Source organism: Bufo gargarizans, chromosome 1 (genome assembly GCF_014858855.1).
Source record: "Bufo gargarizans isolate SCDJY-AF-19 chromosome 1, ASM1485885v1, whole genome shotgun sequence".
NCBI lineage: Eukaryota > Metazoa > Chordata > Amphibia > Anura > Bufonidae > Bufo > Bufo gargarizans.
The window spans coordinates 142,635,774-142,661,198 of NC_058080.1; positions in this window are offsets into that span (position 1 = coordinate 142,635,774).

Genomic DNA, 25,425 nt, shown 5'->3' on the forward strand with positions numbered 1-25,425 from the left:
ACATATTCATTGGGGCTGGATATATAGTGTATTTATGTATGAGTACCATGTATATGGTGTATTTATGTGTATGTGTGTTGGATATATATGGTGCATGTGTCATGACGCATCGCGTCCGCCGTTGAGTAGGGAACCTGTTCTAAAAAATGTGAAGCCCATGCGGTCACCGGGAGCAGGCAGTTCAGAGAACACCCCGATGAAGGCCCCCGGCGGCTGTTCTCGGAACTGCCTGCTCCCGGTGACCGCATTTGTTTCAGACCGGCTCGCGGCACAGGCACAGGTAAGGGCTTACCTGTGCATCGCCGGACTTGTGAGTCAAGATGGCAGCCCACATGTGTTCCAAACCCCCCCGCTCCCGCTTTGGTCGGTCGGCAGGCTCAGTGAAGGGACATCAGCGGCACCCATGCGGCAGGGCGGAGCTTGATGGACGTCCCCTACGTGACTTGTCCAGAGGGGGGTGACACCATTTTCTTCTGCACCGGGGGACACCAACCCGAGCAACGCCACTGTCTGGGAGGGAGGGTCTGCTGCTGATTGGCTGGAATGTGTCTGCTGACTGTTAGGTACAGGGTCAAAGTTTACTCAATGATGATGTATAGGGGGCGGACCGAACATCGCATATGTTCGCCCGCAGCGCAAGCTATGTTCGCCGGGAACTATTCACCGGCGAATAGTTCGGGACATCACTACGGGTGAGTCGCTCTGCGGAATAGCACCACTTCCCCACCAATGACTGAGCCTCCATGCGAGACCTGTGTTCCTTGTTGCGCTGTTTTGAGTACTCCACCAACATGGCCAGTGCCGATAGCACCGTTCTCAACGTTACTATCCCACTTCTATGCCTCCTTGAAAAAACGCTGCTGGCGATGATGGAAGAGGATGTGGCACAGGGGGAGGAGGAGAAAGTGGGATCATTTTGTGGGGTTTCCGGCCAGTCATTCACAAGTGGCTCCGAGGGTGGGTTCCTGCACCCACAAACGCCAGGTACACAATTGTCCAGCCAGGGCTCAGTTCTGGAGGATGACGAGGTGGAGGATGAGGAGGAGGAGATGGAGGAGGAGGAACCTTGTACACAGCAGGGTGGCACCCAGACCAGCTCATGGCCATCACTGGTGCGTGGCTGGGGGGATACAGAGGACACAGACGATACACCTCCCACAGAGGACAGCTTTTCGTTGCCTCTGGGCAGCCTGGCACACATGAGCGATTACATGCTGCAGTGTCTCTGCAACGACCGCCAAGTTGCCCACATTCTAACTTGTGCTGATTACTGGGTGGCCATGCTGCTTGATCCCCCGTTACAAGGACAACGTACCATCCTTAATTCCCTCAATGGAGCGTGATTGTAAGAGGTGCGAGTACAAGGACACGCTGGTAGACACGCTGCTAGTGGCATTCCTACCTGACAGCGGGGGCACAGTGGAAGCACAAGGCGAAGACAGAGGAAGAGGTCACCAACGTAGCTGGGGCACCGCCAGCACCTCAGAAGGCAGGGTTAGCATGGACGAAATGTGGAAAACATTTGTCAGCACGCCACAACAACCAGCACCACCAGCTGATATGGAACCGCTTAGCGGATGGCAGCATTTCACCAACATGGTTGAGCAATATGTGTGCACACGCCTACACGTACTGAATGACGGGTCTGCCCCCTTCAACTTCTGGGTCTCCAAATTGGGCACATGGCCTGAGCTTGGCCTTTATGCCTTGGAGGTGCTAGCCTGCCCTGCAGCCAGTGTATTATCTGAACGTGTGTTTAGCATGGCAGGGGGGCGTTATCACAGACGAGCGCAGCCGCCTGTCCACAACCAATGTGGACAAGCTCACGTTCATTAAAATGAACCAGGCATGGATCCCACAGGACTTGTCCGTAACTTATGCAGAATAGACATTTATACCGGCCTTAACCAGCCATTGTTATACTACAGCACAATTGCTCATTCTTGTATTTTGGATATTTTACACTCTTTTGGAGTGTGCCCTAATTTAAAAATAAAATTATAATAAAACCAAAAACCAGAGTTGGCTACCTCGTCCTCCTCCACCGCTGCTTCCACCTACACCGCTACGTCCAGCGCCTCCTCAAACTCCTACTCCATATGGACCTCCACCTCATAAATCAAGTTTATTTTTATTTTTTTGGGGGGGGGTTTGTACGTATTTTATTTTATGTCATTTCACTACTTTGTCTGTTCTGAAGAACGTCTGTCAGAGCTTCTCAGATGTCTGGCGGTGACACTAGTAGACAGGTTCAAAAAATTCACTAATTTGTCTGTTACATTTTAGGGTGAAATTCACCAATTTTTGGGTGTGATGTACCACTGCTATAACTAGTTGTCACGGATGGTGTAACAGAAAACAAGAAGTTACAAATAAGGATCAGACTGGCTTGTTCCGAAACTAAGGAACAAAAGGGTGACCCCTATTTAAGCCCTGAAACTCACCCTGACTTTTCAGCCCATGCAAAGATCTCTATGATAGAAAATTGCATGCCCTCGTGCCTCGACTGTATGACACCTGAACACCATATAATAGTGAGGGGACACGACCCATTTTTGGGTGAGATTCACCAATTTTTGGGTGTGATGTACCACTGCTATACCTAGTAGACAGGTTGAAAAAATTCACTAATTTGTCTGTTACATTTTCAGGTGAAATTAACCAATTGTTGGGTGTAATATACCCCTCCTCTACCTAGTTGACAGCTTAATAAATTTCACAAATTTTTCTTTTACATTTTCAGGTGACATTAAATTTTTTTCTGTCATAGACCCCTGCTCTACCAAGTAGACAGGTAATAAATTTCACTAATTTTTCTGTTACATTCTTGGGTTAACATTTTACAATTTTGGACGTGAATAAACCCCTGCTCTGCATAGGTGACGGGGAATACAATTTCAGAAATTCTTCTTTACTTGATGCACACCACCTCCTTTCATTCAATGCTTAAACTTTAACAAGTTGTCCCACATTTGCGCTTCAATAATTTGTCCCACATTTGCGCTTCAAAACTTTTTCCATATTTCCGCTCAATCAAAATACAATTTTATCCAATTATCTCCCTTGGATGTGGTCTCTTTCTCACGCTCCTTCTCCGGCATGGAAACCTGATTCGCCGATAACCGTGATCAACATGGTAGGCTCAGAAAAGAACATTTGATAGTTGATAGAGAAGATATCCAAATGGATGGTGGACATCACAGGGACTTGCGATCAGGCAGAAGTCATCTAGAGTCAACAAAGCGGCAGCATTTTTATGAATCATTCCAATAACAGGGCATCTTAAGAGTCCTGTATTATTTATCGTCACTACGTGCCCGAGTCGGGAGTGGGTAATTGCGGCGCTCCCCCTCCTTAACTTGGAAGCTTATGCTTCAATACTTTGTCCCACATTTCCGTTCGATTACATTTAATTTCATCCATTGACCTCCCTTCCACGTGGTATCCTTTTCTCAGGCTCCCTCTCCAGCCTGGAACCCTAATTCCCCACCACCCGTGATCACCATAGTAGGCGCAGAAAAGAACATTGAAAGTTGATAGAGCAGATATCAAATTGGATCGTGAACCTCACAGGGACGTGCGACATGGTGGGACAGTATGTGTGCACAAGCCTACACGAACTGACTGACAGGGGTCAGCCTCTGCAACTTCTGGGTCTCCAAACTGGGCACAAGGCCTGAGCTTGCCCTTTATCCCTTGGAGGTGCTGTCCTGCCCTGCAGCCAGTGTATTGTCTGAACATGTGTTTAGCACGACTGGAGTGGGTTATCATAGGTTATATTTACCAATGTTTTGGGGTGTACCCGAATTAAAAAATATATAAATAAATTTAAAACCAAAAAGCAGTGTAGGCTACCTCCTCCTCCACCGCCGCTTCCACCTACACCGACACATCCACCACCTCCTCAACCTCCTACTCCATATGGACCTCGTCCTCCTAGATCAAGATTGTAATTTTTTTATTTTTAGGTATTTTATGTTATTTAAAGTCATTTCACATTTGTTTGTAGAGCACTTGCCATGCTCTTAACCACATTTTGATGCTATTTGCAGCCCTCTAGCCCTTTCCATTCAATTTTTACATAGGGTTCAGGGTCAAGTTCGAACTTTTTTGTGAAGTTCAGCCCCCTGGATCTCACAGGCCGGAAGCTGTATGAGTAATACTCACTGTATTACTTATACAGCCAATGCATTCCAATACAGAAGTATTGGAATGCATTGTAAAGGATTAGACCCCCAAAAGTTGAAGTCCCAAAGTGGGACAAAAAATTAAGTGAAAAAAAGTTGAAAAAATAAAGTTTCTCCCCCCAAAAATCAAGTTTAAAGTAAAAATAAACAAAAACATTTTTCCCAAATTAAGTAAAAAAAATTGGTAAAAAATAGGGGGGGAAAAAAGTTGACATATTAGGTACCGCCGCGTCCGTATTAACCGGCTCTATTAACATATCACATGACCTAACCCCTCAGATGAACACCGTAAAAAATAAAAACTGTGCTAAATAAACCATTTTTTTGTCACCTTACATCACAAAAAGTACAACAGCAAGCGATCAAAAAGGCGCAAGCCCACCAAAATAGTACAAATCTAACCGTCTCCTCATCCCGCAAAAAGAATTAGCCCCTACCTGAGACAATCCCCCCAAAAATAAACAATGGCTCAGAATATGGAGACACTAAAAATTTTTGGGGGTTTCAAAAATATTATTGTGTAAAACTTACATAAATAAAAAAAAGTATACATATTAGGTATCGCCACGTCCGTATTGACCGGCTCTATAAAAATATCACATGACCTAACCCCTCAGATGAACACTGTAAAAAATAAAATAAATAAACGGTGTAAAAAAAGCTATTTTTGTCACCTTGCATCACAAAAAGTGTAGTAGCAAGCGATCAAAAAGTTATACACACCCCAAAATAGTGCCAATCAAACCATCATCTCATCCCGCAAAAATCATACCTTACCCAAGATAATCGCCCAAAAACTGAAAAAAACTATGGCTCTCAGACTATGGAAACACTAAAACATTATTATTTTTTTGTTTAAAAAATGAAATCATTGTGTAAAACTTACATAAATAAAATAAAAAGTATACATATTAGGTATTTGACAACCTGGTCTATAATAATACCACATGATCTAACCTGTCAGATGAATGTTGTAAATAACAAAAAAAAAATGGGACATGGTGTCAAAAAACCAGTCCACCAAAATCTGCCTTCCAAAAACCATATGGCATTCCTTTCCTTCTGCGCCCTGCCGTGTGCCCATACAGCGGTTTCCGACCACATATGGGGTGTTTTCTGTAAACTACAGAATCAGAGCTATAAATATTGAGTTTTGCTTGGCTGGTAACCCTTGCTTTGTAACTTACAAAGCAAGGGTTACCAGCCAAGCAAAACTCAATATTTATAGCTCTGATTTACAAATTGTAACTGGAAAAAAAATATTAAAATGGAAAAATCTGCCAAAAAAGTGAAATTTCGAAATTGTATCTCTATTTTCCATTAATTATTGTGGAACACTTAAAGGGTTAAGAAAGTTTGTAAAATCAGTTTTGAATACCTTGAGGGTGCAGTTTCTAGAATGGGGTCATTTTTGGCTGGTTTCTATTACGTAAGCCTCACAAAGTGACTTCAGACCTGAACTGGTCCTTGAAAAGTGGGTTTTTTGCTTCTAAACTTCTAAGCCTTGTAACATCCCTAAAAATAAAATGTACATTCCCCATATGTCTACTCTTTTTGGATCATTTTGGGAATGAAAGTAATAACTATTTTTGTAGGTATTACTATGTATTTTATAGAAGTAGAGAAATTGAAACTTGGATATTTGCTAATTTTTCAAAATTTTTGGCAAATTTGGTATTTTTTTTTATAAATAAAAAATATATATTTTTTTTTACTCCATTTTAACAGTGTCATGAAGTACAATATGTGACGAAAAAACAATCTCAGAATGGCCTGGATAAGTCAAAGCGTTTTAAAGTTATTCACACATAAAGTGACACTGGTCAGATTTGCAAAAAATGGCCCGGTCGTTAAGGTGAAAATGAGCCCGGTCCCTAAGGGGTTAATACAAGACAAAAAAAAGGCTGTAATTTTCTCTCTTCACCACACAATGGTAATAAGCCCTTTTTTACCACTAATACACTCCAAAAAGGCTTTAGAACATATAACTGCACCACTAAAAGGCAAACAATACCTTTTTTTTTCCCCACTAATACACACCAAAAAGGCTTTAGAACATATGGCTGCATTGCTGTATAGGCAAATAATACTTTTTTTGGCACTAATACATGCCAAACAAGGCTGTAATTTTCTCACTTCACCACATAATGGCTAATAGTAATAAACATTTTTTTACCACTAATACATGCCAAAAAAGGCTTTAGAACATATAACTAGAGATGGCCTTGCAGTTCGCCCGGTAGTCATTTCGCGGTGAACTTTGCGTGTTCGTGATTCGCAGAATATGCGAACATATGGAGAAATTTGCGCCCGCCATATTCTTTTACATTATGAAGAACTTTGACCCATGACACATCCATCAGGTGGAGCAGGACAGCCAATTGAGACATTTCAGCACATGGACATACCCCCTACCTTATAAATAGACCTGATCTGGCTGCCATTTTACATTCAGTGTTTTGCCAGTGTAGGGAGAGGTTGCTGTGTGGAGCAGGGACAGAATGTTAGGGACACCAAACGCTAGCTAATAGGGCCACAAAAGTCAGGACTAGTATAGGTGTGCTATCTATATATGTGATACACAGAGGGGTGCAATATACTTATAATATACTTTTATAATGAGTCAAAAACACATATATCTATATAATTATCACCTGGAAGTCAGGGGCCTAGCGGCTAGGGGCTTACTAGTTTTGAATAGGGTAAGGTTTCGGACGGGGTCACTCTTATCAGGGCGGGTGGTCTGTGGTTAGGCTATCAGGGCCAGAATAGCACCCCCCTGTAGGGCAATAACAGGGACAGTTCTTTGCCCACCCTGTCCTTCAATACCACATCATCATCTAGCCCAGGGATAGATGTTTTTTGCTTTCCCTCCGGGATTCATGGATGTGCACTGGAACCCCCCGGATTGTGGTAGGACAGGCATCCTCAAACTGCGGCCCTCCAGCTGTTATAAAACTACAACTCCCAGCATGCCCGAACAGCCTACAGGTATCAGCCTACGGCAGGGCATTGTGGGAGTTGTAGTTTTACAACAGCTGGAGGGCCGCAGTTTGAGGATGCCTGTGGTAGGACATATGGTTTCTGATTTGATGCCTCCGAGCACCTGATTTAGTGCCGCCGAGCACTTGTTATTGCCTACCACATCTATGCTTTTTGCTTAAAGGGGTTCTGCACTTTGTTTTAACTGATGATCAGCTGTTTGAGAAGGCAGCGGCGCTCCAGCAGCGCCACGGCCTTCTCGCTGTTTACCGCTGGTACTAGTTGTAGTGACGTCACTGGGCCGGCGGTAAACAGTGAGAAGGCCGCGCCGCTGCTGGAGCACCACTGCCTTCTCAAACAGCTAATCGGCAGGGGGTCCTGGGTGTCGGACCCCCACCGATCAGATGTTGATGATCTATCCAGAGGATAGATCATCAGTTAAAACAAAGTGCAGATCCCCTTTAACTTTAATAATTTAATTTTTTAATTTTGAGGGATATCTTTTCCATTCACACGTACGCAAAATGGGTCCGCCTCCGTTCCGCAATTTTGCAGAATGGGTGCAGACCCATTCATTTTTAATGGGGCCGGAATGTGCTGTCTGCATTCACATTTGCGGATCCGCACTTCCGCATCTGTGATTCCGTTTCCACAAAAAAATAGAACATGTCATATTCTTGTCCGCAATTGCAGACAAGATTAGGCATTTTCTATTATAGTGCCGGCGATGTGCGGTCCACAAATTGCGGAATGCACATTGCCGGTGTCCATGTTTTGCGATCTGCAAAACACTTACAGACATGTGAATGACCCTCATAGTCAAATTATTAAAGGTTACGTTTTATCTTCATGTATATTCTAATGGATTGCCTTCCTTGTACAATGTTATAATATACTTTCTATGTTAGAAAGTATATTATAGTGCATTTGTATTGTGCGGCAGTTGTGTGCGGTTCTGCTGCGATACTGCAGGTATATAGAGGGACAAGTGTTATTGGAACAAATAATTTCTACTGGTGTGATATACAGTACCAGTCGCCCCCCCCCCCCCCCAAAAAAAATGATTGAAGCGGGGTGTTATATACCAATATACTTTCTTTATAGTGCATTTCAGTACTGTATAGTGCATTTGCGCGTACGCGAAAATGATATTGCCGATATTTCACATTGCAATTTCCATTCATAATTTTTTTCAAATTCGAATAATACATCTGATATGTCACTGTCCATGTTGTGAGGCTATTTGTGCACTTCTAGTAATTATTTCTTGGCTGCAAATATGAGCTGAAGGTTTTTCAGGTTCGCCTGCCATTAAAATGAATGGGACCCGCTGCGAACTTGCGGTTCGAGAACATTTGATCGCGTTCGTACGACCGCGTTAGCGAACCGTCCCGGCAGATGTTCGTCCATCACTACATATAACTTCACCGCTGAACGCCAAAACCACACCAAAAAGGCTTGTAATTTTCTCACTTCACCACACAACGGCAAATAATACTTATTTTTGCCACTAATATACGCTAAAAAAGATTTAGAACATATTACTGCACCACTGAACGGCAAATAATACTTTTTTTTTGCCACTAACACACTCCAAAAAGAGCTTTGCCACTAACACACTCCAAAGAGAAGTTGGGGAATGTGTTTTGGGGTGTCATTTTACATATACCCATGCTGGGTGAGAAAAATATCTTGGTCAAATGCCAACTTTGTATAAAAAAATGGGAAATGTTGTCTTTTGCCAAGATATTTCTCTCACCCAGCATGGGTATTTGTAAAATGACACCCCAAAACACATTCCCCAACTTCTCCTGAGTACGGCGATACCAGATGTGTGACACTTTTTTGCAGCCTAGGTGGGCAAAGGGGCACACATTCCAAAGAGCACCTTTCGGATTTCACCAGCCATTTTTTACAGATTTTGATTTCAAACTACTTCTCACACATTTGGGCCCCTAAATTGCCTGGGCAGTATAAGTACCCCACAAGTGATACCATTTTGGAAAGAAGACACCTCAGGGTATTCCGTGAGGGGCATGGCGAGTTCCTAGAATTTTTATTTTTTGTCACAAGTTAGTGGAATATGAGACTTTGTAAGAAAAAAAAAGAAAAAAATAAAATCATCATTTTCCGCTAACTTGTGACAAAAAATAGAAAATTCTAGGAACTCGCCATGCCCCTCACGGAATACCTTGGGGTGTCTTCTTTCCAAAATGGGGTCACTTGTGGGGTAGTTATACTGCCCTGGCATTCTAGGGGCCCTAATGTGTGCGAAGTAGTTTGAAATCAAAATGTGTAAAAAATGACCTGTGAAATCCTAAAGGTGCTCTTTGGAATGTGTGCCCCTTTGCCCACCTAGGCGGCAAAAAAGTGTCACACATCTGGTATCGCCGTACTCAGGAGAAGTTGGGGAATGTGTTTAGGGGTGTCATTTTACATATACCCATGCTGGGTGAGAGAAATATCTTGGCAAAACACAACTTTTCCCATTTTTTTTTTTTTTATACAAAGTTGGCATTTGACCAAGATATTTCTCTCACCCAGCATGGGTATATGTAAAATGACCCCCCCAAAACACATTGCCCAACTTCTCCTGAGTACGGCGATACCACATGTGTGACACTTTTTTGCAGCCTAGATGCGCAAAGCGGCCCAAATTCCTTTTAGGAGGGCATTTTTAGACATTTGGATCCCAGACTTCTCACACTTTCGGGCCCCTAAAAAGCCAGGGCAGTATAAATACCCCACATGTGACCCCATTTTGGAAAGAAGAGACCCCAAGGTATTCAATGAGGGGCCTGGCGAGTTTTTTTTTTAACCCCTCCAGCCCTATTGTACTCAGAATGCTATTATTTTCCCTTATAACCATGTTATAAGGGAAAATAATACAGTGAATAGACTGTCACCTAGAAACCATGCGTGAAAATCGCACCGCATCCGCACTTGCAGATGCTTGCGATTTTCACGCAACCCCATTCATTTCTATGGGGCCTGTGTTGCAGAATATAGAACATGCTGCGATTTTCACGCAACGCATAAGTGATGCGTGAAAATCACCGCTCATGTGAACAGCCCCATAGAAATGAATGGGTCCGGATTCAGTGCGGGTGCAATGCATTCAACTCACGCATCGCACCCGTGCGGAATACTCGCCCGTGTGAAAGGGGCCTAATACAAGCTAAAAAAGGCTTTAGAACATATAACTGCACTGCACAAAGGCTAAAAAGACATAGAAAAATGCTTTAGTAATACATTCTGTTAATGTCTGTATCACATAGCACTTGCACCCCAATAAAAAGAACGGTTTGCTAGAATTACAGAGGTATTATCTATTGCAAACCTGAAAGCAGCAGTATAATGGCAATTTGGGTCCCAGTCAGTGCAGCAAGGTGTAATTGGATTGTTCCTATTGCCCAGGCTGTAACCTCCCCTACTGAACCCTGTTCTGCTTCAATACTGTGGAATGATTCCTCCCTATCCTTTTCCTTAACTTCTATACAGCAAAATAAAAGTTTTAAAGTCTTTTCTACCACTGTCCCTAGTGCCTGCGTACGTCTCTCCCTGCACTAAGTACACTGGAAAATGGTAGAACCCAAGATGGCTGAGGCTATTTATAGGGCTGTGACATCACAGGGCTGGCTGACTGCTGATTGGCTGCATGCATGGCATTGTGGGTGATCCCTCATTCCCAGAGTTCTTTGCTTCATATCCTAACATGTGCAGTAGCCATTTTAGGAAAAAAATTGATTCTTTACTACAAAGTGTGAGGAAATTCAGATTTGGTGTGAAACTAATTTTGACATTGTATTTAGGCTGCATGGCGAATGGCACAACATTTACAATGCAAACAAACCATAGTAGAATTGCTCTTTTTTCCCATTCCCCAAGCAAAAGGTAATACATGTCAAATGGGTTCTCCAGGATTTTCCTAAAATGTGGCCTTTCTTCTGCTCTGTGGAAGAAAGATAGTTTGTGTAGTTCTTACCTGCCCATCGTGTCAACAATGCTGCAATCTCAGCTGCACTTACACAGGCAGCAGGCTCTTCTGCTCCGGGTTCGCCTTGGACCCCAATGAAATCTGTACACCGGTATAGCCTGTACTAGTACTGTTCTAATAATTAGTTTTAAGATGCAATATCATCCAGAACTTTCTGTGCCTATCTGAGCAAAGTACATTGCAAAAACATTTTTAGACTATTTAGAACATTTTAAAGGAAGCCTGTAGAAAAGTTTAGTTACTCTTTAAAAAATACATATTTGTACTCTGGAATTCTGTCTGGCACAGCCTTTATTAATATGCAGTTTGCCCTTTTGATAGCTTTTACTTTTACAATAGGCCTCATCAAGTGTAAAGTACTATTGATATCACTGGGACCGGAGTTAGTTCATTGCGTTTAGTCCCATAATAGTCATAATTTGGCTCCTTTCTCAAGAAACTTTGGCCCTAGCAATACATTTGGGGATATATCCTTAACAAATCTAATGATACTGAAAATGTCTCAGTGAGTTAATGGCTCCTTAGTACAGTTTAATATTTACTCTTGAATACTCTCAGGAAACAATTGTACTAAATGATAGCATTCCCTGTGAGCGATGAGGATTGATTACACTACAATTATTGCTTAGAATACACTTAATGATTATACTGCAAAACAGATCAGCAACCTCATCATTTCATATCTGCACTCTATTGATTCCAACTTGGTAGTTAGTACTTCTCTAAGTGATTCCTGGATGTTGTAGAGTTTCTTAACTCTTCATCAGTATCCATATCACTTGTGAGCATCTTACTACATAGGGTTTTTATTGTTGTATGTGCCTTCGGTCAGCAGATGAGCCGTAAACCCACTGAATTCCCACCAGGCTTGGCATAGGCTAGACTAGGGAGAACAATCTATAGTGTTATCTGTTATGTAATCTTAAAGGGGAATTTCCATGTGGACATTTAATGCATATTTACAGGATATGCCATAAATGCCTGATATGTGCAGGTCCCTACATCTGGAACCCACACCTCTTCTGAGAACAGATCCCTATCATGTGCCACCAGGAATTTAGTGGTCCTCGTGCACAGGTCTCTCCATTCACTTATATAGAACTTCCAAAAATAGCAGTGAAAGAGCACTCAGCAATTTTTGAAATTCCCATAGAATTGGGAAAAAGCTGTGCAACTGCAACCACCTCTCCATTCCCAGTGGCATGAAAGGCACCATTATCAAGATAAGAGCAGGTCCAGAGGTGGGACCGGCACCTATCGGATATTTATGGTGCAGTATATTTTGCTGATATGCAAAAAAAGTCCAGATGGGAGGGGTACAAACTTTACTGAACACTATTTCAGAATGCATACATATGTACAAGCAATACCAAGTGCCAACTCTGGCAAAAATAAACATACTACTGAAGGGCAAATTTATGCTGACTGCTGCCAAATGGTCATCAGGGACCTCTCTCCTCAATGGGTGATGCAGTCAGTACACTACACTACACAAATGCAGTAAATTAGTAATTACGCTGCAGACAATATCACCTTACTAAAGTGCACTCTTAACGGACCTTTACACGGGCCAAGAATCTTAAAGATAATCGCTAACAAGCATTCATAAAAACATTCATTAGCGATTCTTTGGTGGTGTAAATGTACCGCCAATTACCTGAGGAATGAGCAAAACGCTCATTCATTGGGTAATCTGATCGTTTGTGTGAACACAAAAATTATCGTTTGCCCACAGCAGATCGTGCTGTGTAAACACAATCTGCTGTTGGCAAACAGCAAGCCAGTATGGGTAACAGTGGCGGCATTATCAATTGTTCCTCCCCATACTCCGGAGGATATCCAGTCTCCTCCACCAGCTAGAAGCAGATCCCGTGTAAAGGGACCTTTAAGGTATGACCACACTGTCAAGTTTCAAGTGTCAAGTTGCATGAAGGTTTGGAAACCAAACTAGGAGTGAATTAAAATAAGAAGACATCATATCAATTTTTTATTTTCTTTTTTAAGATCTAATCCTGAACCAGTAGCTAACAGAACAGATTTTCTATCAACCAATGTGGACACCCCAAAAACAGTGAAATGAGAAAGCTCTTTCCCACTATATTAGAATCTTAGGCCACTGCACGGTAAAGTACATTATACCTGATGCTAACATTGACCTGTAAGTTCACACTTCAGTTATTTGGTCAGTTAATTCCAGCAATTGCTGTATGGTGAACCAAAATCAGAAGCCAATCCTACTCTCACATAAGGTATCATGAAAAGATCTGCATTTGTTCTGTGTTTTTGATGTGTAACTGAAAAAATAAGTGTGAACTGAGCCTGATATTGACGCACAGTCATTCTACAGCTAACAGAAGTGATTCAAAAGTATATTTGCACTGCCACAACATGGTTTATAAGAACCGTTTCTTTATTACCACTGCCTTCGTGTCCTCCTTTTGTTCCACTAAAGAGTCGTTGGGACACAGCTCCTGAAGGGGGGGCCTAGTGTTTTGTTTTTCCTTTACTAAAAGCTGTTGTATGCTTCTTTTTGTTTAGCTAGGGATTAGCCAGGACTGTTGGTGGCCTGCATGGCGATGTGCACATCCATATATTGTATGAGACCTCCCTGTCATACTGACGCACAGTAACTTTTTCACTCCCAGAAAGGACTAGCTATGCATGTTGCTTCAATGCATAGTGATGTACACAGAGATACACTCTCCCTGTAAGTCCAGGATATAGCTGATTTAACACGCTTTTGACTAATTCATTTGAAATTAAGCAAATTTCTTGGAGAAATTAGAAAAGAGATGAAATAGTTTTTTTAAAATTTGCTAATCTCCAGCATTCTTATCCCCTTCCCGACTGCCCACTAAGTATATACATCCTATCTGCACATGCCCCGTGCAGATAGCATGTATATACACGTGCAGGCAGCACTTTAATCCCAGCGCTGATCAGCTGGGATTAAAGCTAATGTAATGTAGCTCAGACACAGCAGGGAGCCTGAGGAGAAGACAGGAGTGGTTTATTACCACTTCTGCCTTCTCCTGTGTCGGCAGGAGAGCGGTACCTGGGCAGATGGTGGAGAGCAGGAAGAGACAGAGCTGCTTCCTCTGGTAGTCCTGGCAGTCACATGACCGCCGGGGTTGTCTGCGGCGGGGGCTGGAGCAGAGCTGCAGGATCTGAGGAGACCCTGATCATCTCTGCCTGTGTGTAATGCCCCCACAGGGGGCTGTTTTCCCCTGTAACTAGGGCTCCTGTGGATACCCCTGTTACAGTGGAAAAAGTGAAAAAAAAAAAGTATTTTAATATTCTCCTGGGGGACATATTATGTGCCAAAAATAAATGAAAATATAAGTAAATAAAAATGAAAAAATACAAATATTTTTTTTATAAAAATATTACAAATGCAGTCACTAACAGAAACCGTCACCATAGTCAATATGAAAACGATCGTCACAAAATAGGGAATCCATTGCAATAATTAATGTTTGTGTCATTTTTAAGATTTAAATTACTTTTTAATAATAATTTGCGGTTTTCCTTCAAATTAAACCTAAGAAAAGGAAAAAACATCTCTAAAAAAAATTCTAATAAAAAAGTCCTAAGTGTCAAGTAAAAAATAAAATAAAAAATCGCTAAAATTATTTTTGTAGTCAAATAAATAAAAAAGTTATGGTCACTAAACCACCACATGCACAAAATCACAAAAAGTTGCCTGGACATTGCCCAGTCATGAAAGGGTTAATGAAAATGTATCACTTTGTTCAAAGCTCAAAAGTAAAGCAAGGATCAAAATGAAGCTTAAGGTGCAATAATACGCATAGGAAGCAGCATTTATTCCCAATGTGACCCTAGTTAGCCAGTCAGTAGCAGAGAGCGATCATGTGATGTACTCTTTGACTCCGTACTTCTTTGTACTCTTTGATTTCCTTCTTCTTGGAAGTCACAGAGTGTGTTACATGAGGTCAAGGGGATGCAATTGTCCCTGCTAGTAAGGCCTCTTGCACACGACCGTGTGTCCCCCGTGGCAGTATTGTGGGCCGCATACGGTGGGTCCGCAATACACGGGACACCGGCCGTGCGCATTCCGCATCACGGATGCGGACCCATTCACTTGAATGGGTCAGCAAATTCGGAGATGCGGTGCAGAACTGAATGGAACCACGGAACGGAAGCTCTATGGAGTGCTTTCATGGGGTTCCGTTCCGTGCTTCCGTTCCCCAAAAAGATAGAACTTGTCCTATCTTTTTGCGGAAACGGATGGACCTAATTTAACCTCTTAGGGACATATGACGTACCGGTACATCGTGATGTCCTGGTACTTAACCTGCTGGGGAAACATGACGTATCGGTATGTCATGAGATCCTGCTACTTAAGGACACATGACGTATCGGTACGTCATGTGTAGTTCCGATCACCGCCGCGTGGCATTAGGTATCGCCGCGTCCGTATCGACCAGGTCTATAAATAAATCACATGACCTAACCCCTCAGATGAACACCGTAAAAAAATATATAAAAACTATGCTAAATAAACGATTTTATGGTCACCTTACATCACAAAAAGTACAACAGCAAGCAATCAAAAAAGAGCATGCCCACCAAAATAGTACCAATCTAACCGTCACCTAATCCCGCAAAAATGAGCCTCGACAATTGCCCAAAAAATAAAAAAACTATTTTTTTGTTTTAAAAAAGCTGTTATTGTGTAAAACTTAAGTAAATTAAAAAAGTATACATATTAGGTATCGCCGCGTCAATAATAACCCGCTCTATGAAAATATCACATGACCTAACCCCTCAGGTGAACACCGTAAAAAAAAAAGGTTTAAAAAAAGCAATTTTTTGTCCCCTTACATCACAAAAAGTGTAATAGCAAGCAATCAAAAATAAGTCATATGCACCCCAAAATAGTGCCAATCAAACCGGCATCTCATCCCGCAAAAAACCATACCCTACCTAAGATAATCACCTAAAAACTGAAAAAACTATGGCTCTCAGACTATGGAGACACTAAAACATGATTTTTTTTGTACGGAGTCAAATGAAATCATTGTGTAAAACTTACATTAAAAAAAGTATACATATTAGGTATCGCCGCATCCATGACAACCTGCTCTATAAAAATACCACATGATCTAACCTGTCAGATGAATGTTGTAAATGGCAAAAAAAACTGTGCCAAAACAGCTATTTCTTGTTACCTTGCCCCACAAAAAGTGTAATATAGAGCAACCAAAAATCATATGTACCCTAAACTAGTAACAACAAAACTGCCACCCTATTCCGTAGTTTCTAAAATAGGGTCACTTTTTTGGAGTTTCTACTCTAGGGGTGCATCAGGGTGGCTTCAAATGGGACATGGTGTAAAAAACCAGTCCAGCAAAATCTGCCTTCCAAAAACCGTATGGAATTCCTTTCCGTCTTTGCCCTGCCATGTGCCCGTACAGCAGTTTACGACCACATATGGGGTGTTTCTGTAAACTACAGAATCAGGGCCATAAATATTGAGTTTTGTTTGGCTGTTAACCCTTGCTTTGTAACTGGAAAAAATTATTAAAATTGAAAATCTGTCAAAAAAGTGCAATTTTGAAATTGCATCTCTATTTTCCATTAATTCTTGTGGAACACCCCAAGGGTTAACAAAGTTTGCAAAAATCAGTTTTGAATACCTTGAGGGGTGTAGTCTCTACAATGGGGTCATTTTTGGGTGGTTTCTATTATGTAAGCCTCACAAAGTGACTTCAGACCTGAACTGGTCCTTAAAAAGTGGTTTTTTGAAAATTTCAGAAAAATTTCAAAATTTGCTTCTAAACTTCTAAGCCTTGTAACGTCCCTAAACAATAAAATGGCATTCCCAAAATGATCCAAACATGAAGTAGACATATGGGAAATGTAAAGTAATAACTATTTTTGTAGGTATTACTATGTATTATAGAAGCAGAAAAATAGAAATTTGGAAATTGGCAAATTTTTGCTAAATTTGGTATTTTTTTATAAATAAAAATGTTTAGTTTTTTTTTTACTCCATTTTGCCAGTGTCATGAAGTACAATATGTGACAAAAAAATATCTCAGAATGGCTTGGATAAGTCAAAGCGTTATAAAGTTATCACCACATAAATTGACACTGGTCAGATTTGCAAAAAATTGCCTGGTCCTTAAGCTAAAAATGAGCCCATCCCTTAACCTCTTCCAGGACACAGGGTGTACCTGTACCCCCTGTGTATTTCTGATCACCGCCGCGCAGCGGGCAGTGATCGGAAGCCGCTGCCTGCTCAAATCATTGAGCAGGCACCTCGGCTAAATGCCAGGGGGGGTCCCATGACCCGTCAATTCAGACCTGTGGTTTGCAGCTCTTTTAAGTTGCAGCGGAGGTGAGCGGTGCCATCGGGGTCCCCATGCGGCTGTAGGGGGGACCCGATGGCATGAAAGGCAGCGCAATGTCTGAGGAAGGCATCGCGCTGCCTTCCTGTGACGTGCCTGTGAGATCCAGCCCCCTGGATCTCACAGGCCCCGGAAGCTGTATGAGTAATACACACAGTATTACTCATACAGCCAATGCATTCCAATACAGAAGTATTGGAATGCATTGTAAAGAATTAGACCACCAAAAGTTCAAGTCCCAAAGTGGGACAAAAAATAAAGTGAAAAAAAAGTTGAAAAAATAAAGTTTTCCCCCAAAAAATTTAAAGTTTCAAGTAAAAATAAACAAAAACGTAATTTTCCCCAAATAAAGTTTAAAAAAATTGGTAAAAAATAGGGGGGGGGGGAAAGTATACATATTAGGTATCACTGTGTCTGTATCGACCGGCTCTATAAACATATTACATTACCTAACCCCTCAGATGAACACCGTAAAAAATAAAAAATAAAAACTGTGCTAAATAAACCATTTTTTGTCACCTTACATCACAAAAAGTACAACAGCAAGCGATCAAAAAGGCGTTTGCCCACCAAAATAGTACCAGTCTAACCGTCACCTTATCCCGCAAAAAATGAGCCCTACCTGAGACAATCGCCCAAAAAATAAAAAAAATATGGCTCAGAATATGGCGACACTAAAACATGATTTTTTTTTGTTTCAAAAATTATATTATTTTGTAAAACTTACATAAATAAAAAAATATATACATATTAGGTATCACTGTGTCCGTATCGACCGGCTCTATAAACATATTACATTACCTAACCTCTCAGATGAACACCGTAAAAATTAAAAAATAAAAACTGTGCTAAATAAACCATTTTTTGTCACCTTACATCACAAAAAGTACAACAGCAAGCGATCAAAAAGGCGTTTGCCCACCAAAATAGTACCAGTCTAACCGTCACCTCATCCTGCAAAAAATGAGCCCTACCTGAGACAATCGCCCAAAAAATTAAAAAATATGGCTCAGAATATGGAGAAACTAAAACATGATTTTTTTTTGTTTCAAAAATGATATTATTTTGTAAAACTTACATAAATAAAAAAAAGCATACATATTAGGTATCGCCACGTCCGTATCGACCGGCTCTATAAAAATATCACATGACCTAACCCCTCAAATGAACACCGTAAAAAATGTTAAATAAAATCTGTGCTAAATAAACCATTTTTTTGTCACCTTACATCACAAAAAGCGTAATAGCAAGCGATCAAAAAGTCATACACACCCCAAAATAGTGCCAATAAAACCGTCATCTCATCCCGCAAAAATCATACCCTACCCAAGGTAATCACCCAAAAACTGAAAAAAATATGGGTGTCAGACTATGGAGACACTAAAACATGTTTTTTTTTTGCTTCAAAAATGAAATCATTGTGTAAAGCTTAAATTTAAAAAAGTATACATATTAGGTATCGCCGCATCCGTGACAACCTGGTTTTTAAAAATACCACATGATCTAACCTGGATGAATGTTGTAAATAACAAAAAATAAGAACGGTGCCAAAACAGCTATTTCTTGTTATCTTGCCTCACAAAAAGTGTAATATAGAGCAACCAAAAATCATATGTACCCTAAACTAGTACCAAAAAAACTTCCACCCTATCCCGTAGTTTCTAAAATGGGGTCACTTTTTTGGAGTTTCTACTCTCGGTATGCATCAGGGGGGCTTCAAAACAGTCCAGCAAAATCTGCCTTCCAAAAACCGTATGGCATTCCTTTCCTTCTGCGCCCTGCCGTGTGCCCATACAGCAGTTTACAACCACATATGGAGTGTTTCTGTAAGCTACAGAATCAGGGCCATAAATATTGAGTTTTGCTTGGCTGTTAATCTTTGCTTTGTTGCTGGAAGAAATTGATTAAAATGGAAAATTTGCCATAAATTGAAATTCTGAAATTTCATCTCCATTTGCCAATAACTCTTATGGAACACCTAAAGGGTTAATAACATTTGTAAAATCAGTTTTGAATACCTTGAGGGGTGTAGTTTCTTAGATGGGGTCACTTTTATGGAGTTTCTACTCTAGGGTTGCATCAGGGGGGTTTCAAATGGGACATGGTGTCAAAAAAAAAGTCCAGCAAAATCTGCCTTCCAAAAACCGTATTGCATTCCCTTCCTTCTGCGCCCTGCCGTGTGCCCGTACAGTAGTTTCCAACCACATATGGGGTGTTTCTGTAAACTACCGAATCAGGGCCATAAATATTGAGTGTTCTTTGGCTGTTAACCCTTGCTTTGTAAAAGTAAAAAATAAAATAAAATGGAAAATCTGCCAAAAAAGTGAAATTCTGAAATTGTATCTCTATTTTCCATTAATTCTTGTAGAACACCTAAAGGGTTAATGACATTTGTAAAATCTGTTTTGAATACCTGGAGGGGTGTAGTTTCTAGAATGGGGTCTTTTTTGGGTGGTTTCTATTATGTAAGCCTCGCAAAGTGACTTCAGACCTGAACTGGTCCCTAAAAATTGGGTTTTTGAAAATGTCTGAAAAAATTCAAGATTTGGTTCTAAACTTCTAAGCCTTGTAACATCCACAAAAAATAAAATATTATTCCCAAAATGATCCAAACATGAAGTAGACATATGGGGAATGTAAAGTAATAACTATTTTTGGAGGTATTACTATGTATTATAGAAGTAGAGAAATAGAAAATTTTTACTTAATTTTACCAGTGTCATGAAGTACAATATGTGACGAAAAAAACTATCTCAGAATGGCCTGGATAAGTCAAAGCGTTTTAAAGTTATCACTACTTAGGGTCTATTCACACGTCTGTTTTTTCTTTCCTGATCTGTTCCGTTTTTTGCTGAACAGATCTGGACCAGATCTGGACCCATTCATTTTCAATGGGTCCTGAAAAAAAATCAGACATTGTGCTGTCCGTTTTTTTTCAGGACCCATTGAAAATGAATGGGTCCAGATCTGGTCCAGATCTGTTCAGCAAAAAACGGAACAGATCAGGAAAGAAAAAACGGACGTGTGAATAGACCCTTAAAGTGACACTGGTCAGATTTTCAAAAAATGGCCTGGTCCTTAACCCCTTCATGTCTGCAATCTGTATATATACGTGATAGCTGCACATACCCCGTGCAGCTACCACGTATATATACGTTCTGGCAGCTCTTTAATCCAAGCGCTGCAAAGCGCTTGGATTAAAGCTTCTGCCCCTGCTCTGCTGCTGTCACGGACAGCATACAGTGCAGTAATGCCGGCAAGGGACCAATCAGAGTGGCCCCTTGCCGGCAATCGATCCGACTGGTTAGTCTGTGTAGACTAACCAATCGGATCGCGGCAGTGTTAAAATGCCGGTTTCAGGCTCTGATCTGCGCTCTGCAGATCAGAGCCTGAAATTGGTAATGTGTCCTGAAGCCCCCGATCTGCGCCCCCTTGAAGCCCCCGATCTGCGCCCCCTCCCTGTTCTTGTCCTGCCCCCGATGCGGTCCGCCCCCTACTGCCCCGATCTGTGCCCCCTTCTTGTCCATCTTCTTATCCTGCCCCCCCCCCGATGCGGTCCGCCCCCTCCTGCCCCGATCTGTAAGTAAAATGCTGCCCCCCCTCCCCTGTTTCCAGCGCTGCCCCCTGTCCGCTGCCCCCTGTCCCCTGCCTCCGATGCGGTCCCCCTTGTGTGTGTGATGGCGGCGGCTCCATTCCTGAGCCGCTGCCATCAGCAGCGTTTGTCAGCTCTATGCTGACACTGCTGTAACCCCATAGATGCTGCAGTAGCGGCATCCATGTGGTTAATAGGGGTCTCTCTCAACCATCAGGGCTGCTGCGATCGCAGCGCTCGATGGTTGCCATGGCAACTGGACGCTTTGCAAAGGCTTCTGGTTGCCATGGTATAGGCGTCCAGTGCTGCCACCTACAGGCATCTGATTGTATTATACTTTGCAATGCAAGAGCATTGCAAAGTATAGTACAACCATCAGCCCCACTGGATCTTCAAGATCCAAGAGGGAACTGATAAAAAAAAATGGGAAAATAATAAAAGTAAAAATAAATAAATAAAAATGTCAAAAATAAATTTCCTTTTCCTATAAAAAACAAAAAACAAAAACCACACATATTAGGTGTCACCGCGTCCGTAACGACCATCTCTATAAATATATCACATCATCAACCCTGTCCAATAAACACCATAAAAAATAAAAACGGTGTAAAAAAATAAGCCATTTTTGTCACCTTACATCACAAAAAGTGCAACACCAAGCGATCAAAAAAGGCGAATATACCCCAAAATAGTACCAATAAAACCGTTACCTCATCCCGCAAAAAATGAGCCCATATTTAAGACAATCACCAAAAAATAAAAAAGCTATGGCTCTCAGACTATGGAGACACTAAAACATCATTTTTTGGGTTTCAGAAATGCTATTATTGTGTAAAACTTAAATAAATAAGAAAAAGTATACATATTGGGTATTGCCACGTCCGTAACGATCTGCTCTGTAAAACTGTCACATGACCTAACCCCTTAGATGAATGCTGTAAAAAAAAAATGTGGGCCACCTTGTCCCATAAAGTGTAATAATGAATGATCAAAAAATCCTATGTACCCAAAAATGGTACCAATAAAAACCTCAACTCTTTCTGCAAAAAATGAGCCCCTGCACAAGACGATCGGTAGAAAAAAAAACATATGGCGTTCAGAAAACCAATCCAGCAAAATCTGCCTTCCAAAAACCATACGGTGTTCCTTTCCTTCTGCGCCCTTCCGTGCGCCCTTACATCAGTTTACGACCACATGTGGGGTGTTTCTGTAAACCGCAGAATCAGAGTAATAAATATTGAGTTTTGTTTGGCTGTTAACCCTTAATGTGTTAAAGAAAAAAATGTAATAAAATAGAAAATCTGCTAAAAAAGTGAAATTTTGAAATTTTATCTCATTTTTCCTTTAATTCTTGTGGAACACCTAAAGGGTTAATAACGTTTGTAAAATTGGTTTTAAGTAACTTGAGGGGTGTAGTTTCTACAATGGGGTCATTTATGGGGGGTTTCCACTATGTAAGCCCCACAAAGTGACTTCAGACCTGAACTAGTCCTTAAAAATTTTAAGAATTGCTTCTAAACTTCTAAGCCTTGTAATGTCCTAAAAAAATAAAATAACATTTCCAAAATAATGCCAACATAGAGTAGACATGTGGGGAATGTTATGTAATATTTTATGAGATATCACTTTCTGTTTTAGAAGCAGAGAAATTGAAATTTAGAAAATTGCAAATGTTCTTTTATTTTTTCGGTAAATTTGGGATTTTTTTTTAAAAAAAAGGAGATATACAGTACAGACCAAAAGTTTGGACTCACCTTCTCATTCAAAGAGTTTTCTTTATTTTCATGACTATGAAAATTGTAGATTCACACTGAAGGCATCAAAATTATGAATTAACACATGTGGAATTATATACTTATCAAAAAAGTATGAAACAACTGAAAATATGTCATATTCTAGGTTCTTCAAAGTAGCCACCTTTTGCTCTGATTACTGCTTTGCACACTCTTGGCATTCTCTTGATGAGCTTCAAGAGGTAGTCACCTGAAATGGTTTTCACTTCACAGGTGTGCCCTGTCAGGTTTAATAAGTGGGATTTCTTGCCTTATAAATGGGGTTGGGACCATGTCAGGTGGATACACAGCTGATAGTCCTACTGAATAGACTGTTAGAATTTGTATTATGGCAAGAAAAAAGCAGCTAAGTAAAGAAAAAACGAGTGGCCATCATTACTTTAAGAAATGAAGGTCAGTCAGTCCGAAAAATTGGGAAAACTTTAAAAGTGTCCCCAAGTGCAGTCACAAAAACCATCAAGCGCTACAAAGAAACTGGCTCACATGCGGACCGCCCCAGGAAAGGAAGACCAAGAGTCACCTCTGCTGCGCAGGATAAGTTCATCCAAGTCACCAGCCTCAGAAATCGCAGGTTAACAGCAGCTCAGATTAGAGACCAGGTCAATGCCACACAGAGTTCTAGCAGCAGACACATCTCTAGAACAACTGTTAGGAGGAGACTGTGTGAATCAGGCCTTCATGGTAGAATATCTGCTAGGAAACCACTGCTAAGGACAGGCAACAAGCAGAAGAGACTTGTTTGGGCTAAAGAACACAAGGAATGGACATTAGACCAGTGGAAATCTGTGCTTTGGTCTGATGAGTCCAAATTTGAGATCTTTGGTTCCAACCACCGTGTCTTTGTGCGACGCAGAAAAGGTGAACGGATGGACTCTACATGCCTGGTTCCCACCGTGAAGCATGGAGGAGGAGGTGTGATGGTGTGGGGGTGCTTTGCTTGTGACACTGTTGGGGATTTATTCAAAATTGAAGGCATACTGAACCAGCATGGCTACCACAGCATCTTGCAGCGGCATGCTATTCCATCCGGTTTGCGTTTAGTTGGACCATCCTTTATTTTTCAACAGGACAATGACCCCAAACACACCTCCAGGCTGTGTAAGGGCTATTTGACCATGAAGGAGAGTGATGGGGTGCTGCGCCAAATGACCTGGCCTCCACAGTCACCGGACCTGAACCCAATCAAGATGGTTTGGGGTGAGCTGGACCGCAGAGTGAAGGCAAAAGGGCCAACAAGTGCTGAAGCATCTCTGGGAACTCCTTCAAGACTGTTGGAAGACCATTTCAGGTGACTACCTTTTGAAGCTCCTCAAGAGAATGCCAAGAGTGTGCAAAGTAGTAATCAAAGCAAAAGGTGGCTACTTTGAAGAACCTAGAATATGACATATTTTCAGTTGTTTCATACTTTTTTGATAAGTATATAATTCCACATGTGTTAATTCATAGTTTTGATGCCTTCAGTGTGAATCTACAATTTTCATAGTCATGAAAATAAAGAAAACTCTTTGAATGAGAAGGTGTGTCCAAACTTTTGGTCTGTACTGTATATTGACTCAAATGTATGACTGTCATGAAGTACAATGTGTCATGAGAAAACAATTTCAGAATGGCGTAGATAAGTAAAAGTGTTCCAAAGCTATTACCACTTAAAGTGACGCATGTCAGATTTGTAAATTTTGACCTGGACACTGGGGCATCAATGACCTTTGGTCATGAAAGGGTTAAGGTGAAATAAGGCTGTGTCCTTAAGGAGTTAAGGGAATGGGGTCGCGATCCGCATGCGGCTGGCCCACGCTCGGTGCCTGTGCATTGCGGACCGCAATTTGCCTAGAGTATTACTCTTCTATTTTTGCCTGTTTAACTATGGGTTGTAGATGCAGATCTTAAATGTCACCCTAGATTTTTTGCCAGTTAAAACCAAATATGGATACATATATTCATTTTTTTTAATCTGTCTTTATTTTCCAGTTGCTTTGCATTCTTTTTTCTATGAAAGATTATGGGTTCAGCCTTTTTGCTTGAGCTTTTGTTAACAGCATTTAGAGAATAGAGATATGCTTTACAGCATTCAAATGGACCATAGACTTAATACACAGTTGTTGTTCATTGACATCTAAGGGAGAATTTTCTACCATTCTCTGTGACCTGGGAGGAGAGGTGGTTCCTCTGTTATCTTTATATAGGTTTCATCTTTCATTGTAATCCTGATGATAATGAGATGACTACTGAAAAGTGATCTCTACAGAACAGGAACTGCCAGCCTATTATTATGCTTAATGCCAGTGTAAAAAATGCAGCATTTTAGGATTCTTTTAAATATATTTTGACATGGAAGATGCAAAAAAATCTAAACAGGGGTCCTAGACCCAGCTGGTGGTCACATGATAGTTGCCATATTCAGATGGAGACTGGCTAGAGAGATGGCCACATTTGTGCACAAACAGCAGAGCCTGTTTGCCTGGCTAAGGGATTGTTTACATCACCGTTTTGCATTCTGTTA